The sequence below is a fragment of the Cervus canadensis genome, chromosome 10 (genome assembly GCF_019320065.1).
Source record: "Cervus canadensis isolate Bull #8, Minnesota chromosome 10, ASM1932006v1, whole genome shotgun sequence".
Lineage (NCBI taxonomy): Eukaryota > Metazoa > Chordata > Mammalia > Artiodactyla > Cervidae > Cervus > Cervus canadensis.
Window position 1 is genome coordinate 46,595,712 of NC_057395.1, and position 22,062 is coordinate 46,617,773.

Below are 22,062 nucleotides of genomic sequence, written 5' to 3' on the forward strand. Positions count from 1 at the left end.
TGTGGAAGATTGAAGGCAGGAGGAGAAGGGGACAACAGAGGATGAGATGGTTGGATGCATCACTGATACGATGGACATGAGTTTGAGCAAGCTCCAGGAGTTGGTGAAGGACAGGGAAGCCTGGTGTGCTGCAGTCCATGGGGTCGCAAAGAGTCAGACACAACTGAGTGACTGAAATGATGTGACCGGATGGCAGGTGATCCCAGCTGATGTCTGTCCAAAACTCATCTTGTCTGAAGTCAGCCCACCTTGCCACATAATTGAACTACATTCATGCTGCATGTTTAGATTGTCACTGGCCAGCTCACAGAGTTTTATTAATTTAATAGCATCCAAATTACACAATCCTGCTCTCTTTATGAAAATACTTCTAGTTGTCTTTATAAGATCACTTGAGCTCTTGAGTGTGGCCCAGGGAAATCTGCCTTACTGTTCCCAAACTTCCAGGGCAAGAAGTCATGGAAATTGCAAGTGAAGATGCTCAGAGGGAGAGAGGAGAGTGGGCAGGTGGGATGCAGACCCCTGATGGTCAGCTCAGAGTTCGTGACAGATCGGCCTGTGCTGTACTAGCCGCACAGCTGGGACCCCGACATCTGTGGCAGCCTGGAGCAGGTCTGGACCCCCAGGCCAGCCCCCTCCTCTGTGAAATGGGGATGTGGTGATGCCGGCCCCAGGGTGCTCTGAGAGACCTGATGACAAGGTGCCCACAGGGTGCCTGGCCTATGCTGAGCGCACTGCAGCCAGCTCGCACGGCCCCTGCACATTGTGGGGAAGGCGAAGAGCCCCGCTGCCAGGCCCCCTCTGCTGTGGGTGGAGTGAACACCTTGGTCTCAGCTTCCTCCTCTGTGGACCAGGCTAGCAGCACGTCAGCAGCATCGGTGCCCAGAGGCCCTCAGTGCTCCTCCCCTCTGAAGTTTGTTCTGTCTCCACTGTCTCCATGCAACAGCAAGAAGCAGAACCACCCCCAATCCCAGAAGTGTGATGGAGAGTAGACAGAGCTCACAGAGTGAACCCTGTCTTCCTGCCAGAGGGGTGGAAACATGGGTCCACTTGGCAGATTCCTCCTGGAACTCAGAGCTTCCCAGATGCGTGCACATGCCCTGAAGTTTCCCTAAACCCAGGAAAGCTGCACTCACTCAGGGCCTGGGAAACGAGAGGGCCCTTTTTCTACTTGCGGTCTGAGCATTACAGCATTGTGAGCCCCTCAGATCTTCTTTAGAGGGAGGCATCTCAACAAACTTATGTCCTGCCCCCACTTCTGCTGTCTGGGGGAGTGGCATTCTGATTGCGAGGAGGGGATGTACCGACTGTATTTTTCTTTTTCTGTGTTCTGGGATCTTCTGATGTCCTAAAGAAGCTCCCTGGCTGGGAGACCACCCTCCTGGGATGGTCAGGACCACCCTCCTGGCTGGTCAGACCACCCTCTCAGAGATGCCCAGGGCCCAGAGGGAGAAGCCTGAAATGCCTATCAGGCACCCAGACTTCCTCTCTCTGCCCATGCACCCAGGGGGAAGAGGGCAGCTATCCTCTGCCTGCATCATCCAGGCCAGAGGCTCAGAACCAGGGACCACACCTGTAGCCCAGAGCCCCCAGATTATCCAAGCTAGCCAGCCCTCTATTGTTCCCCTGCCTGCCTTCCAGAAACTCTAGGAAAGGCTGTGGCTGTAGCTCCCCTCCTCCTGTCCTCTGCCTGCGGACCAGCCTGGGGCTTCCCCACGTGGCCCTGCGTGGTGGCCCTGCCTGCCGCCCCCTCTGCAACCGCTCCCCACCCTGGAGCTTGTGTGATGACTGTTTACTGTCAGGCACTTTAATCAAGCTGCTAACTTTTAATTATTGCTACACTGTGTTGTTGGCGTCTTGTAGAGTCTGTTTAGACCCTGATGCTGGGAAAGATTGAAGGTGGGAAGAGAAGGAGACGACAGAGGATGAGATGGTTGGATGGCATCACTGACTCAATGGATATGAGTCTGAGTAAGCTCTGGGAGTTGGTGACTGACAGGAAAGCCTGGCATGGTGCAGTCCATGGGGTCGCAAAGGATCATACACGACTGAGTGATTGAACTGAACTGAGAGTCCGTTTCTATGTCAAAATGCTGTATTTTCTGTTTGCTTTTACATAATGAAAATTCTTCCCACTTCTTTCCCACCCATGGAGGAAAAAAGAGATGGAAAGCATTTTGAACAACATATATCATCATCACAATAATCAATAATATTTACCATGTTTGATGATGGTGGTGATCATGTAATTCTTTCACTGCACACCAGGTGTGCCTCTGGGGGATTAAACTCAGCTCCAGCCCTCACTGCACACGCCCCCACCAGCGAGAGACAGCATTTACCCTCTCCCTCCTGAAGAGGGAGACAGTGAACCCTAAAGACTGAACTCCTATGCTGAGATCAGAGGGTAATAATATGGTTGAAAGTGAAAGTGAAAGTCACTCAGTCATGTCCGACTCTTTGCGACCCTATGGATCATACAGTCCATGGAATTCTCCAGGCCAGAATACTGGAGTAGGTAGATGTTCCCTTCTCCAGGGGCTCCTCCCAACCCACGGACTGCAGGCGGATTCTTTACCAGCTAAGCTACCAGGCAACATGGTTGGGTAGGGTTTAAAGTCACTTCCAGCCTCAGGTTCTGCTTTTCTTTTTTGTATTATGGTTTGATGCTTTACCAGGAATATAGTTGCATTTGAATAGGGGCTTACTGGAGAAAATAGGCAAAAAGGGCACTGTAGTTGAAATGTCTGTCTTGGTGGCAAGCTGGTGAGACTGGCGGCTCAGTGGTCAAGAATCTACCTGCAATGCAAGAGACCTGGGTTTAATCCCTGGGTGAAGAAGATCCCCTGGAAAAGGGCATGGCTACCCACTCCAGTATTCTTGCCTGGAGAATCCCATGGACAGAAGTGCCTGGTGGGCTACAGTCCAAGGGACCACAAAAAATCGGACATGACTGAGTGACTAGCAGTCACTTTCAGTGGGACTGATGTCCTGTCCGAAGCCCGGGCCCAGCAGGGCTTTCACTGTGTCTTGTGGACCAGTCAACCCCTCCGGCCCTCAGCCTCCTCACCTGCTCACTCGGCAGGTTAGTGTGAGGACAGAGGCATCCCTGTGTGTGGACTTACGAGCCTTTGTGCAGTTGGTGCCCCAGAAATGTGCTTCTCCCTGCCTGCCCCACCGTGGGCTTCCTGTCTGCCCCCAACCTGTCCGCCTTCTGGTGCAGGAAGGTGAGCTGAGCTCCAGGGACCATCGGCCCCGGCCAGGCTGCAGGAGCGCCTAGAGCAAAGCAGGCTCTGTCCTCTTCTCCCTTCCTTCCTTCCACGAAGGAGAAATGCACACAGTTACCCTCCTCCCTCCCATCCTCTCTCCAGACCCTCCGCTCTGCTTCCTGCTGGAGTTCTCCTTAGTCACCAGCAGCAGGCTTGTGGGTTTCAGATTCTCTTTGGCTTGTGAAGCCAGCCTTTTAAATGCCCTCAACTCGAATTTAGTCACGTGGACTGTGTTCACGTCCATGTAAGATGAGTGCCTAATGGAAATGGATGTTATTGTCACTGTGTAAGCAGTTTTCTTCACAAGTCCAACTGGAGCACCCTCACATCCAGAACTCGGGGTCCAGCCTGTCAGTTGGCCTCAGAGCTGTCTCTGTGCTGGAAGAAGGTGGGACTGAAGAACGTTGACATCTGTCCTTTCTTATCAGCTATACTGGGATATAACTGACAGAGAGGAATTGCATATTTTTAAGGTGAACCACTTGATGTTTTGATATGCACATCTGTTGTGAAATGGTCCCCAGAAGGAGGAGGCAGGGAGAGAGCTGATAGTTCAAAGGTCCAGGGTTTCTCTTCGAAGTGAGGGTAACGCACCCCTGTGAATTCACCAACACCCACTGGATTGTGTGCTTTCAGTGGGTGCACTTCATGGTATTTGAGTTGTGTTTTCATCAAGTTGATTTATTTGAAATGAATGACAATGTTGGGGGCTCCTGGCTCCGTGCTCGGAGACTGAGGGTGAATTTGTGCTGTAGGGGGAGGACGGGAGTTTACACGTGCTCCTCATCCACACAGGCTGCGGGCTGTTGAGGCAGGAGCCGACCCCAGGTCAGTCTGCATGGTCTGGCCTCCCCACCTCCCCACCTCCCCCTGGGGCATGAATGACCACGTCTCAGCTGCACTTGGGTCTCAAAGGCAGCTCAGCCCCAGCCTCTCTGATTCTCAAGTCTATGCAGAGACGGGGATCGGGAGGCGGGGCACGTGTGCTTCCTTTCTTGCTCTGCTTTTCTCAGCTGAGTCCTTCCTGCCCACACACCAGGGAGCTGTCACGTGTCCCCATGTCCCCAAGGCATCTGAGGATGAGGAAGGAATTCTCAGTCGGTTCTTTCAGATTCTTCAGTGAGGGACTCAACATGAAAGGAACAAACTTCCACGTGATGCTGAGGTTGCACAAACACTAATCTGTATTCTGTCTGTGGGACTGGGGCTCCAGGTTAGCCGCATCCTGACAGCAGGATCCACTGTCATCTAGGGTCTTTTGCTACTGCTTAGTCGCTTCCATCATGTCCGACTCTTTGAGATGCCATGGATTGAAGCCAGTGGCCAGGCTCCTCTGTCCATGGGCTTTCCCAGGCAAGAATACTGGAGTGGGTTGCCATTTCCTTCTCTAGGGAATCTTCCTGACCCAGGGATTGAACCCACAATCTCCTGCATTGCAGGTGGATTCTTTACTGCTGAGCCACAAAGGAAGCCCTGTCCAGGGTACCCTCCTCCTTTATATGAGCTCATTGTGAGCAGAAGGTGAGGCCCATGCGTCTCCCAGGTTCGGACGAGGCCCTTGAGGATGGAGGCTGCACTCAGGAAAAGACGCCCACCCAGGGAAGGTAGAATGTCAGGGTGTGCTCTAAGGAGGACGAGGGCCTTGTCTTTCCTTAGAGGTAGAGCAGGGCCCCTTTGCCGCTGCCCCTGAAAAGTGCCTGTTCCCCAGGCACTGTTCAGAGCATAGCACACACTGACTCTTACCCTCCCGGTGGCCCCATGAGATGGGCACCGGGCTCTGTCTTACAGCCAGGGGTCCTTGGGGAATGGAATCAGCTTGTTTGTGGCTGTACCACTGGTAGTGACGAGGCCAGGATGTGACCGTGGGGGCTGGACTCTGAGATTGGCTTTCCTCACCACATGCCGCACAGACCCGCTATTCTCTGTATTTTTGAGGAAAGTTAGAATAGTTTGTATTGCTGGGTATGGAAACTTCCAAGTTGCCTTGTAATAACCTGAATTCATTCATTCCTTGTGACAATTCATCAAAGGAAAAATGGGATTTTACTCTACTTTTGATTTAGAAAAGGAAAAAACTGTTTTAAAAAAATGAAGTCATTTGCCCACAATAACAACTCCGGGATTAAAATCTATGGTCTTTGGTGTTTTGTTTGCTGACTGTTCCAGTGGCCACTGAAGTGGTCACTTGGGGGCCATTTTACTCTAAAGGAAGAAGACAGAGAATCGGAACTTCAGATGCAGGGCCCCCGGGGGCACCAGCTGCCCTGTCTTCTGCCTAGATGGTGACTCCCAGGCGCAGAACTGTCTCCAACGGCACTGAGTCAGGAGTTCTGGCTCTTGGAGGAGGCAGAGGGTGGAAACAGGAGGTGAGGCTTGCCCAGCTGTGCAAAAGACCGTCCTGGGGTCCAGGAAGGCCTTTGGAACTCTGGGAACCCAAAGATCCCAGAGACATGTGTTCATGCTCAGGGATGGCCATGGCCTTGAGCTCCCTCTAACCATGGTGAGTCTGAGGCTGTGGGGTGAGTTGGGGGAAGCTGGATGTGGATGAGAAAAGAAACAGTTGAGCTGACCCCAGGGGGGCCGGCCTTCTGGGCAGGAAGCAGTGGGCACATGTGCAGAAGGGCCTGTGCTTGGCTTCCACTGTGTCATCTTGGAATCTTTAGTTGTTTTTAAACATGAGGCTGTATTAGTCAGCTCAGGCTGCCGCAACAAAGCGTCCAGACCAGGACCTGGAACAGCAGATGCTCCTTGTCTTCAGCTCTGCAGGTAGGAAGCCTGTGATCAAGGCCCCTCTCCTGGTGCACAGACGCCATCCTCTCCCTGCGTCTTCACATGGCCATCCTCCAGGTGTCGCTGTCCCCACACCCTCTTGTAAGGACCCCAGTCCTCCAGGGTTAGGTCCCCCTCTGCAGTGACCACCTCTTGCCTTAACCCCCCACGTAGTTACCTGTCTCTGGGCACACTCGCACTCTCAGTTCCTGCTAAGGGTTTAAGCGTCAGCACATGCTCCTGGGGGCACAATCCAGCCCCTCCAGTTCCCTCTGCTCCAGGGTTTCTGGCTCGAGCAGCTGGCAGCATGGATGGTGGCTGTGGAGTTGGGGGTTCAGAGGCCAGCCCTCTTGGATGAAGGGAAGATTGTCTGAGTCTGAAACAGAAAAGCAAAGTCGTCAAGCAGACAGGTGATGCACGGTGAGCTATTCAGGGCAGGGGTGTGCTGTGGGTAAACGAGGAAGTGGCCGTTTTAGTTGGCGCCCCTCAGATGCCAGGCTGGGGCCACCTGAGTCTCAGAGCAGAGCCTGGATGGCCCAGCCCTCAGAGAGATCCCGCTGAAACCAGGGGGCATGTCTCCATGCCAAGTGTGGGTGGTGTGGAAGGAGTGGGGACCATGCAGAGGGGCGATGAGGGGAGGAGACAGGACAGGAAATCCCGCCGGACTTGGTGCTGGTGCAGCCCTGCGACCCAGGAGAGAGCACCTTGGGGCTTGGGGGGAGAAGAAGGCAGGGGAGGGGTGGAGGGGCTGCCCACTACCTCGGGTACCACCTGCAGTCCCCAGTTTAAAGATCTGTGGCCACTGGGTTCTGAGCATGACCTTTGACCTGCAGAGGGCCCAGCCTGACTGGAGCCCTGCCCGGTGATAAAGCAGAGGATGCTCGCTGGAGTGCCCAGAGAGCTCCAGGCTCTGGAGTATGTCTGAAGGGGACATTATGGTTGTTGCTGCGTTTTTCTGCTTTTTTAAAATCACAATGTTTTTGAGTTTACTAAAGTTTTGAAAGCTCAAAACAAAAGGAAACATGAAATAAAAAGTGCCAGCTATCCAATCACCTTTTTTCCTTTGACTGTGCTGGTGTCTTTGTCGCTGCTCACACAGCTTTCTCAAGTTGCAGCGAGCGAGAGCTGCTCTCTAATAGCAGTGCATGGGCTTCTCTTTGCAGTAGCTTCTCTTGTTGTGAAACACTGACTCTAGGCATGTGGGTTTCAGTAGTTGCAGCTCTCGGGCTTAGTTACTCTACGGCACATGGAATCTTCCTGGTCAGGGATCAAATCCATGTCCCCTGCATTGGCAGGTGGATTCTCAACCACTGGACCACCAGGGAAGCCCTATCCAATCACATTTGAAATATGTAGTCTCAAGATCATGGCAACCCACTCCAGTATTCCTGCCTGGAGAATCCCATGGACAAAGGAGCCTGGTGGGCTATAGTCCATGAGGTCACAAAGAGTTGGACACAGCTGAGTCACTTGGCATGCAGGCACGCATTCTCAAGATCAAGGTGTCTATTTTTCTCAGTATCTTCATACGAGTACCTATTTGTGTTTGTCCATAGTTAAGATGACACTGAAGTTTGCAATTCAGATGTCTTCTTTTTTTACATTCACCACTACACAGCAAACTTTTTCCCATATTGGAAAATACTTCTAAAATTATAGATTTTGATGGCTGTATTGGTGATCAGCATATGTATCATAGTGTTTTTAGGTCTACACTTTCTATGAATGTCTAAGTAGCTTTCAGGTTGGAATTATTATGAACTATCCTTAAATAAATGCAAACAGTTTCTAAAGGGTAAGATTATTGGGTCCAAGATAAATTCTTCATGCTCTTGATAAACATTGCCGAAGTGACCTCTCGAAAGTCACTGGTGCTGTAAGGCCAACAGTGTGGTAGAACAGGTAATGTTAGCATTTAGAACATATTTTCCAGCTTAATCAGTGCACAGTGACATCTCATCTTCCTTTAAATTTCAATATCTTTGATCATTTTTGAGGTTAAACATGTTTCCATCGGTTGGTTGGCCATTGCAGTTCTTTCACTAATTTACTCTCGTGGTAACTGTTGACAGTTTTTCCAATATCTGTTGAAATGTTCTGTTCTTCCCCTTGACTTGGCAATAGCCCTTCATGTTGTGTGTTAATTCTTGCCCTATCCCTTCACTCTGACTTTGACTGCCATGGCACCTGGGCTGTCTTGGAATTTCCAAATAAAGTCAGAAAGGACCAGAGTCCAAGGGAGGAAACTTACGGACATCTGATCTCTTCATTATATAGGTTATTTCATTTTAGAGACTTCACATAATTTCTTCAAAATCTGAGAGCCAAGTAAGGATGACCTGGGACTAGAACTCAGAACTCTGGGAACCAAACCTATGTTCTTTTCACCAAGTCACGCTGCTTGCCACCATGTGAAGCAGGTAGTTTCACTCATGGCTGTCCAGCTGAGAGCCAGAGCCCAAGCTTCCCAGGCGTGGGATGAAGAAGAGGGTTGGAGGAAGCATAGCAAAGGCTCCAGGTTAAAGGTCAGTTTCTAGGTCACCAGGAACTAGGGACCTCCCCCTGGCGCCTCCCCATTTCAGGCCCACACCCGCTTCTTTCACCTTCCCCCTCCTGCCCGCCCCCTTCCCTAATGCCCCCACCCACCCTCAGAGGAGCAGTGCCCCCCTGGCCTGTTTGGACTTCCTGTTAATGACCCAAGGGTAATTTCCCACAATCTAAGTAGACAAGTGTTCTAAGTTCTCCTAAGCAACAATCCTTTCTCTCTCTAAAGACCTCGGCTGACAATTCTTAATGCTAACATTTTTTTCCCCTCCTCTAAGACCACATGATTCAAATTTCCTCTTCTAATCCATAAATAACATCCTTGGTAATACACCCTGAGTGCTGATTACTTGCTGGGCACCATGCGAAGCAATTACGCTGAGCACCGTCTCATTCAGCTCTGAAAATAGCCATGTGAGATAGGTATTATTATTCCTATTCTATGGGCACTGTAAATAAATCGCCCTTCGTTTCCCAGACAGTAAATCGCAGAAGCATTTAATCGCCAGCATGTCTCATCCTAAGCCCCTTACTCTTAGCAAAAACTCTCAAGAATGTTTGGAGGACTCCAAGAAGTTAAATAATCTCTTCGTTTCTATAACCTTCTGTCTTCTCACCTAAAAAAAAAAAACATAAAAAATAATAATGAATCGCCTTCCTCTGAAAGAGGCCTGTGATGGAAGAAGGGGTGGTGTGTGGAGGTAGATGTGAGCATGTCTGCAGAGACCTCTGCCTCCCTCCAGGGTGGGGTGTTTTTTCCTTCCCCTTGAATCACCTTGCTACTTGGTTTGACAACATGATGTGGTGGAAGTGATGCTGTGACTTGTGAGGCAAGTTCCCAGGCAATTGATATTCACCCTCTGAGAGCCCTGTGCACCATGGCAAGAAGCCCGCTGGTCTCCCGGAGACAGCAGTCCAGTGGAGGAGAACCCAGGACCCCCAGGCCTAGCCTGGGAAGGGGACCTTCTTGGACCTTCCAGCCCAGCCCCCCATTGCCTGCCAAACACAGACTCGAGAGTCATGCCCACGGGACCCCCACTTGTCAATGAGGGTGGGACACTCTTGCTCAGTCCTTACATGTGTGTGAGAGAGACCATGCTGTAGGTGTTTGGCCTGGTGGACAAGAGCAAGTGTCCAGTGAATGGATGTGTCCTTCTGTCCTTTCCCTCCCACCTCCCATCCTTAGAACAGATTGGAGCGCACTGGGCAGGCGGGGAGGGAAGGTGCTGATTCCCCCCGTCCGTACCCAGTGTCAGCACTGCACGTGGCATCAGATGTTTGAGCTCTCTATGAACAGAACGAAGCCTCAACATCTGCTTTAGTTTTCAGGCTGGTCTTCAATCAGCTCAAACGTGAGCAGTGATGGCCACTCAGCAGACTTGTATACATACCTTTAAGTATCATGTGTCCACTAATTGCATTGTAAATGCAATGTAAAATTTTGCATGTTGCTCACCACAAGTATTTTTATTTGAACTAATTGAAAGCTAGTCTAAAGCAAAATCCTAGCCCAAGCTCTACCCCTATGGAGTCAAACAGACTCTTCTGTATCACTTTGTCAATCCTGTGCTTTCTTGCATCAGCTCTGGTGTTATTTGGAAGCTTTTATGTTTTTCCACCTAACTGCTCTCATGTTCATGAAGGGCTGACTCCTTGAGGACCAGGACGAGCATTGTGATTTCTTGACACCCATCGTAACACTTAGCAGAAGCCTTGGCACAGAAAGAGCTCAGTCCACGTGTTAAGAGCCAGAGGAGTCTTAGAAAATGTTTCCTGATGATCACAAGTCAGCACAAGTTATTTCAAAACAGACAAAGGTACATAAGATCTGCCCTATGCTCATGAAAGGAAAATATTTCTAAAAAGAAAAGGAGCAAATTCACTCCTCTTGCAATAAATGGAGAGCAAATTTATGTGTCTGTGTTTGTATGTCTGAGTGTGTGTGTGTGTGAGTGTTTGCCTCTCTGATGGTATTACTTGCGAACATGTGTGTGACCTTAGGCTGGAATTGAGTGGTTGAGAATTGCCAACAGTGAAAGACAGCAATAGCACTGAAGTTTTTCTGTAGAATGTTGCTTTTTCCTTTATTGCAGGCTAAGCCAACAATCCTTATTATGCTCCATAAACAATAGCAACAGCAAAAAGTGCCCTATAAAAATTAGATTGTGAAACCTAAATTATTTATGTGATTTCATTTGTTGGATGTGTTTTGTTCCATTGAGCCTCACTTCTTTCCAATGTCATGAGACTATTAGGAACTGTAATAATCTTCAGGGTATGTAAGATTTATCAGCCCTTGCAGCATGGGCTAGGAGCCAGGGAAGGAGATTAAGGGCACTGGTGAAATTAATCGAGCTTCTCTCTCTGGGCTGGCCAAAAGAATGCATGTGTTACTGTTCAAGCATGTTACACAGTAGGAGCACAGTTTGACCACGACCATATGTTGAATTTAGAATTACATGTTAGTCTTTTCCAAAAGCAATTCCATAAAAATGTCAATACTTCCATCAACTAATAGGTCTGTCCACTAAAAAGGGGAATTTACATACAGAGAGGGAAAGAGTATTGGATTCACTAGCTCCCTGAGATGTCTCCCAGGGCACCTTTTGGTCCTGCTGCAGAAGCCAGGCAGCTGATCTGCAGAACAGGAAGACTGACAGAGAGACAGGCTGGGGAGTCACTGCTCCATCACTGTTTCCTTGACCAAAAAGCGAGCTGGCGTGTGTTCCCTCATGACATGTAAATGGGCTCCAGTCAGTGGCCTTGAAATGTAAGCGTTTCCTGTTCACTTGAGGCAATGCTGAAGTTTTCTGGAATAGATAGAAGCCATCATTTCAGTCCTAACACAAAATGAAACCGGCATTGTGGGAGCAGTTTTGAAAATGTATGAACTTCATAAAATGTTCCATTTTCCACATGGTGAGTTTGGCTGCACTATCAGATCATCAGAGCTCAGGAAAACCGCCCATTGAGGCTCCAACCCTTTATGTATATGACACTAATAAAGAATAAGGTATTTGCCATATTGTTTATTGATCAGTAATGAGACAGGAAATAAACACATTGCCTTCCATGCCATCCAAAACCAGGGGAAGAGGCAGCCAGAAATTCCAGCATCTCTCCCCAGTAAAGCTATTACACTTTTATGGCTGAAACCCTGTCTTCAATTTCCACATGATGAGGCTTCGAAAGAGTCTTCATTAGGTTCACATTGAAAGTGACTGCCTTGTCACATGAGGGAAAAAGTTGGAATATAAGTCTGCTGGTTGTCATTTTCCTTCTAGGTTGAATCAGTGGCTCCAGTTCATTCCAAAAGAATGTAACTGCTGGAAATAAACCAACCCAATAACACATTGTGAGCACACTGACCTGCCTTTTTTTCAGATCTAAATAGATAGTGGCTTTAGAGGTAAATTGGATTTTAAGAATGACTTTTGGGGTCACCAAAAATACCAGGAACCTTAGATTTTTCTCTCTGACAGAGCCAGGAGAATCCTAGTGGTTTTCACTCAAGGGTACATCTCAGTATCCTGTTCTTGCTAGGTTCACCCACTGCTCAGGTGTTGAAAGAAATCAGGTACAAGATAGGCAAGTGGAAAACCATGAAAATGCTCCAGTTTTGTGAAGCAATTTGGAATTTTTCTCCAGCCAGTGTTCACCATTTCCTCACCTGCCAAGTGTTTTTCCAACCGAAAGAGCTGTCATCTTCTACAGAGAAACCCAGATACCCAGAACTCAAGTCAGCCCTCAGATAACACAGATGTGGGGTGTTGTGTTTGTACATGGGGTGTGGGTGTGTGAGTGTGTCTCCCACACAGCAAAGGCTATGTAAACCTAATTCAGCCAGCAGGTACAGGAAGAGAGGAGAGGCAGAAGTGAGATGTTTTTTGCTTACTTTTTAAAAACCAAATACTTTATTTTTAAGGCAGTTTTATATTGACAGCATACTCGAAAGGGGTGTTCTGAGATTTCCCACATACACCCTCACCCCACATGCCCACAACCTCCCCACCATCAACATCGCTCAGCAGATGCTGCCTTTGTTACAACTGATGAACCTGCACTGACGCATCATCGTCATGAAGTCTGTGGTTTACAGTGGGGTTACTCCTGATGTACATTCTGTGGGTTTGGACAAATACATAACTGCTGCATCCATCGTTACAGTATGGTACAGAATATGCTCACTGCCCCCAAAGTCCTCTGCCTCTTCATCCCTATGTCTCCCCCAAGCCCCTGGCAACCTTTGAGCTTTTTACTATCTCTACAGTTTTGCCTTTTCCAGAATGTCATAGAGCTGGAAACATACAGGATGTAGTCTTTACAAATTGACTTCTTTCACTTAGTAATATGTACTTATGTTTCCTCTATGTCTTTTCATAGTTGATTGCTCATTTCTTTTTAGTGCTGAATAGTATTCCAATACCTGGATGGATGTACCACAGTATTTATCCACCCGCCTACTGAAGGACATCTTGGTTGCCTCCAGGTTTGGGGCAATTACAAAGAAAGCTGCTCTAAACATACATGTGTAGTTTTGTCATGTTGACTTGTTTAAATTCTTATTTTGAAAAGTTGTAGATTCATAGGAAGTTGCAAAGATAATGCAGGAAGGTCCTCTAGACCCTGCACCTAGTTTCCTCTCAGGGTTGCCCCTTACATAATTATGTACAATGTCAAAGCCAGGAAACTGATGCGGATACAATGCCCGAGCCTAGCTCTGTGTCACTTAGTCATTTGTGCATATTAGTGTAACCACAGTGGTAATGGATACGCAAGGTACTCCACCACCATTTCAGTGGTGCTGTCCTGTTGACTCATGTCCTCCAAAATGAGGTGTTCAAGTCTGCCCCCCAGTACCTGTGAACATGACCTTATTTGGAAATAGAGTCTTTGCAGATGTAATCAAGATGAGATGAGGTATTCTGAATTAGCCCCGAACCCCATGACTGGCATCCTTATAAGAAGAGAAAAGGAAGACATACACACACAACTGAGAAGATCACATGAAGATGGAATGAGGCATCACAAACCAGGGAAAGACAGCCACCACCAGCAGCTCCAGGAGCTAGAAGAGGCAGAGAAGGAACCAAATTCTCCCATGGTGTTGGACTCCTAGACTCCAGAACTGCAAAAGAACAAGTTTCTATTAAGCCACTTAGTTTGTGATCATTTGTCATGAACTCACTAGAAAACTAGTGCACACCTCTTCATAGTCACACGTGTCAGTCCCTTGTCCACCCCACCACCCCGAGCCCCCCACAACCATCATCTGCTTGCATTTCTCTAATTTTGTCATTTTCGTGATGTTATATTAGTGGCAGTGCATATATCAGTGACCTGGTATGATTGGCTTCTTGTACTCAACACAGTGACCCTGAGATGCATCCCTGTTGCAGCTATCTTCAGTTTACTTTTTAGCTGAGTAATAGTCCACAGTATGGACATACCACAGTCTATTGAACCATCCACTTGCTGAGGGACATTCTATTAGAAGTCAAGTTGCTGCATTTCATGTTGATGCTATTTAGCTGATCTAACAGGTGTGTGGTGCAACCCATATGGGGTTTTTTCCTAGTTATTTATTTATTTTTGGCTGTACAGGCTTTCTCTAGCTGCAGTGTACAGCCTTCTCATTGTGGTGGCTTCTATTGTTGTGGAGCACAGATTCTAGGGTGAGTGGGTCAGTACTTGTGGCCCTTGGCTTAGTTGCCCCATGGCATGTGGAATTCTTCTGGGTCAGGGATGGAACCTGTGTCCTGCGCATTGGCAGGCAGATTCTCAACCACTGGACCACCAGGGAAGTACTCCCGTATGGTTCCTAAACCTGCATCTCCCTAATAGCTAACGATGTTGAACATTTTTCCATGTGCTTTTTTGCCATCCACATACCCTTCTCAGTGAAATGCCCCTTAATATCTTTTGCCCATTTTCTAATTGAGCTTTTTGTTAATGTTGAGTTTAAGGATTCGTCACATAATCTAGATACTAGTCCCTCATCAGCTATATGGTTTGCAGATATTTTCTCCCATCTGTAGCTTGTTAACTGGATCTTTCTCTGAACAGAGTCTTTATGCTTTTCATGGAGTGAAAGTTTTTCACTTGATGTCCAATTTATCAAGTTTTTCTCTTATGGGTTGTGTTATTGGTGTGATATCTCAGAACTCTTCACCAAATCCTAGGTCCTGAAGATTTGTTCCTGTGTTGTTTTCTAAATATTATGCAGTCTTATGTTTTACATTTAAATCTATGATATAGTTTCGCTCAGTTTTTGTAAAACATGTGATATTGAACTTTTTTTTTACTACAAGTAATTTTTCCATGGCTTTATTTATATCCTTTTTGCTCTAAAATTAAAGTACATCTTTTTTCCAGTTATTTCTCATTTTTTTCTCATCTTTGAGAAATGTATTGTATCTCCTATGACATTAAATATAAGAGCTAGTGAAAATTAGATGTACAAAAAATAAGCATCAGTGTGGAGATTTTAATTTATTTTTATTTTTATTTATTTATTTATTTGTGGACCACTGTGAGGCTGCTTTTTTTAAAATGAATTTATTTATTTTAATTGGAGGCTAATTACTTTACTATATTGTAGTGGTTTTTGCCATACATTGATATGAATCAGTCATAGGTGTACATGTGTACCCCCATCCTGAACCCCCCTCCCACCTTCCTCCCCATCTCATCTCTCAGCATCATCCCAGTGCACCAGCCCTGAGCACTCTGTCTCCTGCATTTCACATATGGTAATATACATGTTTCAATGCTATTCTCTCAAATCATCCCACCCTTGCCTTCTCCCACAGAGTCCAAAAGTCTGTTCTTTACCTCTGTGTCTCTTGCTGTCTCACATATAGAGTCATCATTACCATCTTTCTAAATTCCATATATATGTGTTAATATACTGCATTGGTGTTTTTCTTTCTGACTTACTTCACTCTGTATAATAGGCTCCAGTGTCATCCTCCTCATTAGAACTGATTCAAATGCATTCTTTTTAATAGCTGAGTAATACTCCATTGTGCATATGTACCACAGCTTTCTTATCCATTCATCTGCCAATGGACAACTAGGTTGCTTCCATGTCCTAGCTATTGTAAACAGTGCTGCAATGAACACCAGGGTGCATGTGTCTCTCAATTCTGGTTTCCTCAGTGTGTATGCCCAGCAGTGGGATTGCTGGGTCGTATGGGTTCTATTTCCAGTTTTTTAAGGAATCTCCACACTGTTCTCCATAGTGGCTGTACTAGTTTGCATTCCCACCAACAGTATAAGAGGGTTCCCTTTTCTCCACACCCTCTCTAGGATTTATTGTCTGTAGACTTTTTGATAGCAGCCATTCTGACCGGCATGAGCTAGTACCTCATTGTGGTTTTGATTCACATTTCTCTGATAATGGTAATGTTGAACACCTTTTCATGTGTTTGTTAGCCATCTGTGTATCTTTTTTGGAGAAATGTCTATTTAGTTCTTTGGCCTGTTTTTTGATTGACTATACTACAAAGCTACAGTCATTAAGACAGTATGGTACTGGCACAAAGACAGAAATATTGATCAATGGAACAAAGTAGAAAGCCCAGAGATAAATTCATGCACCTATGGACACTTTATCTTTGACAAAGGAGGCAAGAATATACAATGGAGAAAAGATAATCTCTTTAACAAATGGTGCTGGGAAAACTGGTCAACCACTTGTAAAAGAATGAAACTAGAACACTTTCTAACAACATACACAAAATAAACTCAAAATGGATTAAAGAGCTAAATTTAAGACCAGAAACTATAAAACTCGTAGAGGAAAGCATAAGCAAAACACTCTCTGACATAAATCACAGCAGGATCCTCTATGACCCACCTCCCAGAGTAATGGAAGTAAAAGCAAAAATAAACAAATGGGACCTAATTAAACTTAAAAGCTTTTGCACAATGAAGGAAACTATAAGCAAGGTGAAAAGATTTTGATTATTTTTAACTTTTATTTAATGACCAGCCAACGTAGCTTTAGAAACACACATGGATCTGGCAATGTGCTAATGACCGAGGTCACATCTCCCCACAATGACCTGATGCCTCCAGAAGGCTGGTGCCCTCAGCAGAGCAGGCGTCCATGCATCCAGACCATCCTGAGTGTTTCATTATCAGACAGCTGTGTGTGAGACAGAGCAACACAGAAGAAAGAAGAAGCCCTCTGAAGGGACAGGAAGCTGCCGGACATCCAGGAAGCTGTTAGAGCTGAGTTGAGAGCGCTCAGAGCAGCAGGGTGGGCACAGGGTCACATGCCCCAGGGGCCTTTCTCCTGGAGGGAGCCCAGCCGAGCCCTGAGGGCTGCGACGATCACCTCTGAAGACGAAGCCCTTCGTCTCCACTGGGTTCCCAGACATCCTCCGGGTATCTGTGGGAACCTCCTCTCAGAATTGCCCTCAGTCATGTAAGAAAGCATTTCCTAATAATTATCATCCTTTAGAGTCATGTGCCCACACTGTGTGTATGCACAGGCATATACACGCCATTATTAAAAACGCCAACGTGCCAACCAGATATTTCTTATTCACCATACCTGACTGAATCTAACTTTTGGCTGTTTTGTGAAAATCAACGTAAGTTTCATAAGATGTACTGCTAAGGTTAATTTTTAAAAAATTAAACTCTAAGAGAAAGAGACAGAGACAGAGAAAGGGGAAGAAAAGAGAAGAAGGAAAAAAAAAAATGAAAGTCCAAAAATATGTTGTGTAACCCAGGCTGCCTCATTTGGGAAATATGCCTCCTTCCTAAGGGATTATCCTGAAGGAGGCAACCACTTTTCAGTTACACCTCTGAGTATGTTTCTTTAAAGTCCATAAACATTGCTTTATTTTGTTTTTCTTGAAAAGTGGTAACATGTAGTTAAACATACCTGGGGAAATTTCCCTGGCTAATTTTTTCTTACTAAAAAATGTTTCTTTCCAGATTTCAGTTCAGTGGACTTCCCACACCCCCTACCCCCATATTATTTTTGGAGTCCCATAGGTTTTCCTTGGCCAGAGAAGAACACTATGGTACAGCGAAAAAATGCGGACAGGACTTTTCTAGAAAGGGAGTGGATAACGCACATTCATTTTGGCCCTTTCTTGAACTCCCACTATAAAATACGGAAAAAAAGATTATTTGAAAGATATAAACTCGCAAATTTTCTTTTATAGAGGATAGGAAAGAAAAGCTACATTTTGGAAGCTAAGTAGAGAAATTTCCGTTTCCAGAAATAAGACCCTTCAGGGTATTCAGATCATCTTCCCTTTTGCAAGTGAGAAAATGATGATTCAACTCTAAAGAAGCTTGTTTTTAAGTTATTGACCAACTGACAGGGTAAGTAACTATCAGGATGGACTATAAGCCTGTAACTGGAGGGTCTAGCTAGGCGCCGACTGTTATTGCCCTGCAGGCACCAGCTCAACCAAGCAGAAATAAAACTCCATGGGCTCTTAAAGTTTGGAGACTTACAAAGTGGGGGGCTTCAACAGGATAGTCTTGACCACAAGGTGCTGGTATATGAAGAGTCCACTGTCTGAGAAGAGTGAATCTGAGACAAACCCCATCCGACACACAGAATCAACTTGTGTACCTGGAGGAAAAGGGAATGTCCTAAATCTGATAAGGGGCAGAACAAAACAAAGTGAGACAGAACAAAATCCTATCTGTTGTTAAATGTTGAAATCTGCCCCTTCCAGATCAGGAGCTGATAGGAACAATGCTCTCCACTCATCTCCCCAGTGTCTCAGAGGTGCCCGCCTGCCGAGGAAGGTGTAAGACTAACAAGCATGAGGATTGGGAAAGAAAAAACAAAACTGTCTCCTTGGAACCGAGCAGGGTCCTATGGGGCTCCTGGACATGGAAGCATTTCTGCCCCCCATTTCCTGTTCGTAGGGCACAGACTCCAGCCTCTGTGACCTTCCCCGAGTTCCAAAAGGTTGTTTCCAATAGTTGCTAATCAAAAGAGGAGCAGTCTAGAAACCACTGCTTTTTCATACTGTTCATGGGATTCAAGAAACATCAACCCTGAAAATCCATTGCTGAAGCTCCAATACTCTGGCCATCTGATGCAAAGAGCCAACTCATTGGAAAAGACCCTGATGCTGAGAAAAGTCGAGGGCAAGAAGAAGAGGGGAGGCTGAGGATGAGATGGTTGGATGGCATCACTGACTTAATAGACATGAATTTGAGCAAGCTCTGGGAGATAATGAAGGACAGGAAACAAAGAGTTGGACATGACTTCGAGACTGAACAACAAGAGCCAAGAAACCACGAAAGGCAAGATTAAAAGAACTAGAGAAGCTCATGAAGAAGGTGACCTGAGACCAGATAAGAGGAGCACAGGCCCTGCACAGCCCCTGACCTTGTCAGCCACCCCCCTCTCACTTGAACCCTGGCTATAAAACTTCTCATCATATTCTCCCGGGTGGGGAAGCATAGTTTTCGGGGACAGGAACTCGCTGCGGCCCCCTTTTCCTGGCAAAGCATTAAAGCTCTTCTTTTCTACTTCACCCATCTCTGTCTCCGAGCTTCGATTCAGCACACTGCAAAGAGGCTAAGTTTTCGGCATCACTCTAATAAGACAAAGTGAAGATGCCCCGCCAGCCACTGTCCAACCTGGCCCCACCGTGGACTCAGGCTGTGACCTTGGGCAGCCTCTCCTTGGACTTCACTTCCTTCTCCTGTGAATCAGGATTAACAAAGCCCTAAACCATGTTAACTAGTTGTAAAACCAAACTGAAGAGCAACAAAAGGAGAACTGCAAAAATCAGGCACTATACAGAGATAGGATACTGTACATATTATTAATACTGTCATGCCTGGTATAGTATTGTGTTTAGAGGTTCACCGTAGTTGTTGTTTAGTTGCTAAGCCATGTCTAAATCTTTGGCGACTCTATGGACTATAGCCTGTCAGTCTCCTCTGCCATTGGGATTTACCAGGCAAGAATACTGGAGTGGGTTGCTGTTTCCTTCTCCAGGGCATCTTCCCAACCCAAGGACTGAACCTGCATCTCCAGCATTGGCAGGCAGATTCTTTACCTTTGAGCCACTAGGGAAGCCCTTAGAGAATTCATAGAACAAGTGAAGAATGTGACAGATTTTGCAGCAATCATTGACTCACCCATGTAATTTATTCACTAGGGCAGTTTTGTCCTTTGTATTCATTGGAAATAAAAGGCCTGCTGTAAAACCAAGTGTTTTCATGGAAGAGTTGATGCAAAAGTGTTCTCCTAAATATTTTAGTAAAAGGCCAATTCCAAAGAGAACTGAGAAAATACATTCTTAAAAATATGAGTGTGAAGGATGCAAAAGAATGTATTTCTTTGTGTACTTATCTGTGGAGAGTCGCATCTTCTTTATGTATTAATAAAAATGAAGAGCCTTCAGGTTTCTGCAGAAGGAGGGAGATAACACAGGTGTACCCGAGAAACACTGCAGATAAACACAGACATTGCAGGACGGTGTGAGGCAAAACTTTGTTTAGGTTGAAGGACCCTGACAAAAGAGATTTAATCAGTGAAGCACCAAAGAATCTTACCATACTGAGATCACCCCCCAAGGCCAACTAGAAGCAAAAGACTTTATAGAAGCTTTATATCAAAGAAAAGCTTTTATCAGCTTTAGATAGCTTCAATTTAACTTGCAGTAATGATCAGATTCTTCTCCAACCCTGGGATTTTTCTTGCTTGTACAAGAGAGGAGGGAAGAAGGAGGGTGGGTTGGATGATCAAGATGTAACAGAGTTGAGGCTTAAGGAATGTTTTATTTTATAACAGTTTTTTGCAATAATATTATTTGAGTTGTATCTTATGCCCGTTTTAACAATAATTCTTTTAAGTGGGAATTTATTACAGGCAAATATTATCCTAGTAACTATTATTCAGATATCATATACACATTAAGCTAAGAGCATCCATTAATAATTCAGAAGTCTTTCATTCCCTTTCATCCCATTGTCTAATACTTAAGATGTTAATGTGAAGAGAAGTTGTGCAAATGGCATTCTTCCGTTATGATATTAAAACAATGGAAGGATACAGGCTCTCAACCCTTTTACGAAAGTCATGAGCAGTCAAGTAGGAGATGCCAGTCACAGGAGAGTAAACCCTCTGACTAATTCTGGCCTCTTACCAAGTGTTCACTTTTGGACAAAGTGGTCCTTTCTAGCGTGTGCTTTCTTTCTCCCTTCCTTTCTGCAGCCTGTTCCCAGATGCTCACAAACAGTTGCGCCTGCAAGAAAGCCAAGAAGCCTTCTCGGAAACATTGCAAAGGGTGCCACAGCCAGCCCTGATACACCCACAAGTGCCAGCAGCACTTCTGCTGCTTCTGGTCATCAGTGAAACTTCTGTGAGACGTGGCAACAAAGAACCGTGACAAGGAATCGTCTGATTTACAGGCTAATTCACAAGTCAGGAAGGCTCTGTATCTCTTTTTATGCTGCAAAATTGTTAGTGGTGTCACCCGAAAGGGCTGCCTGCCACTCAAAGGCCAGTAAGAGGCCAGGTTGGTGGAATGGAAAGTTCACTCTATTTTGAATGCTGGCAACCTGCCTGTCCAAAGGCTGACACCCTCTATCCCCCACCGACAGTCAATGGGCAAGCACTTTCAAAGACAGAGGGAGGGGGCTCCACGCAGAAACAGCACAGTCTGCTCTGACAGTCAACTTGAAGTTGGTCATCAGTGGTCTGACCAGTGTCATCGTGATTGTTCTCGGGACGGTTAGTCTTCAGTTCCAGGATCAGTTTGTTTCCATTTCTTTGAGGCAAATTCTCGGAACTGTGGCAGCTCACATTGTGATTACAGTCCAGTCATTGTGTAGTTAACTCCTTCTGCCTGGTGGGGCTTTCAGTGTCTATAAGACAGCTCACAGAATGTGGCTCGGACTATTATCTGTTGCCCTTGAGTAGGAACTAAAGGTCCTTTACTGTGCTTAATTATTCGGTCTCCTCTGACTGTTTTCCTTTCCTTCTGCATCTTGTCATTTCTCTGATTCAATTTATTCTTTGGCTAAAGTTTGTCCACAGACAAAGGCAGGGTGAGGTCATGGAGGGGTGGGCAGGTGAACACCGTAGAGTCCTGCTCTGTTTCAGCAGTATGAAGGGTCACTCACACGTGGAAGCACTGCCACAGGAAAAAATCTGCTCTGCTTGAGTAAGTGACAGCCCCCCGACCACCTCAGACCTTAGGCTGTAGCCTGGTGCGTCCTGTTCCTTCACTCTTTGAGTGCAATCTGATGGGTTTACAGATGGGTTTGCTTATCACTCACCATGGCCCGTGGGGGCTTGGCATGTCGATCCCCATGGATGGTTTGGCAATGCTTCACAGCGCGCACCTTGCAAAGTCTCTGCTTTTATGCAGGTGAGACACTCGACATCACACATACTATCCACTTAATTGGCCGTGCTTCTCCAGGCTAGGGATTCCCTCCAGGCTAGAATCTGCCTGCAATGCAAGAGACCCCGATT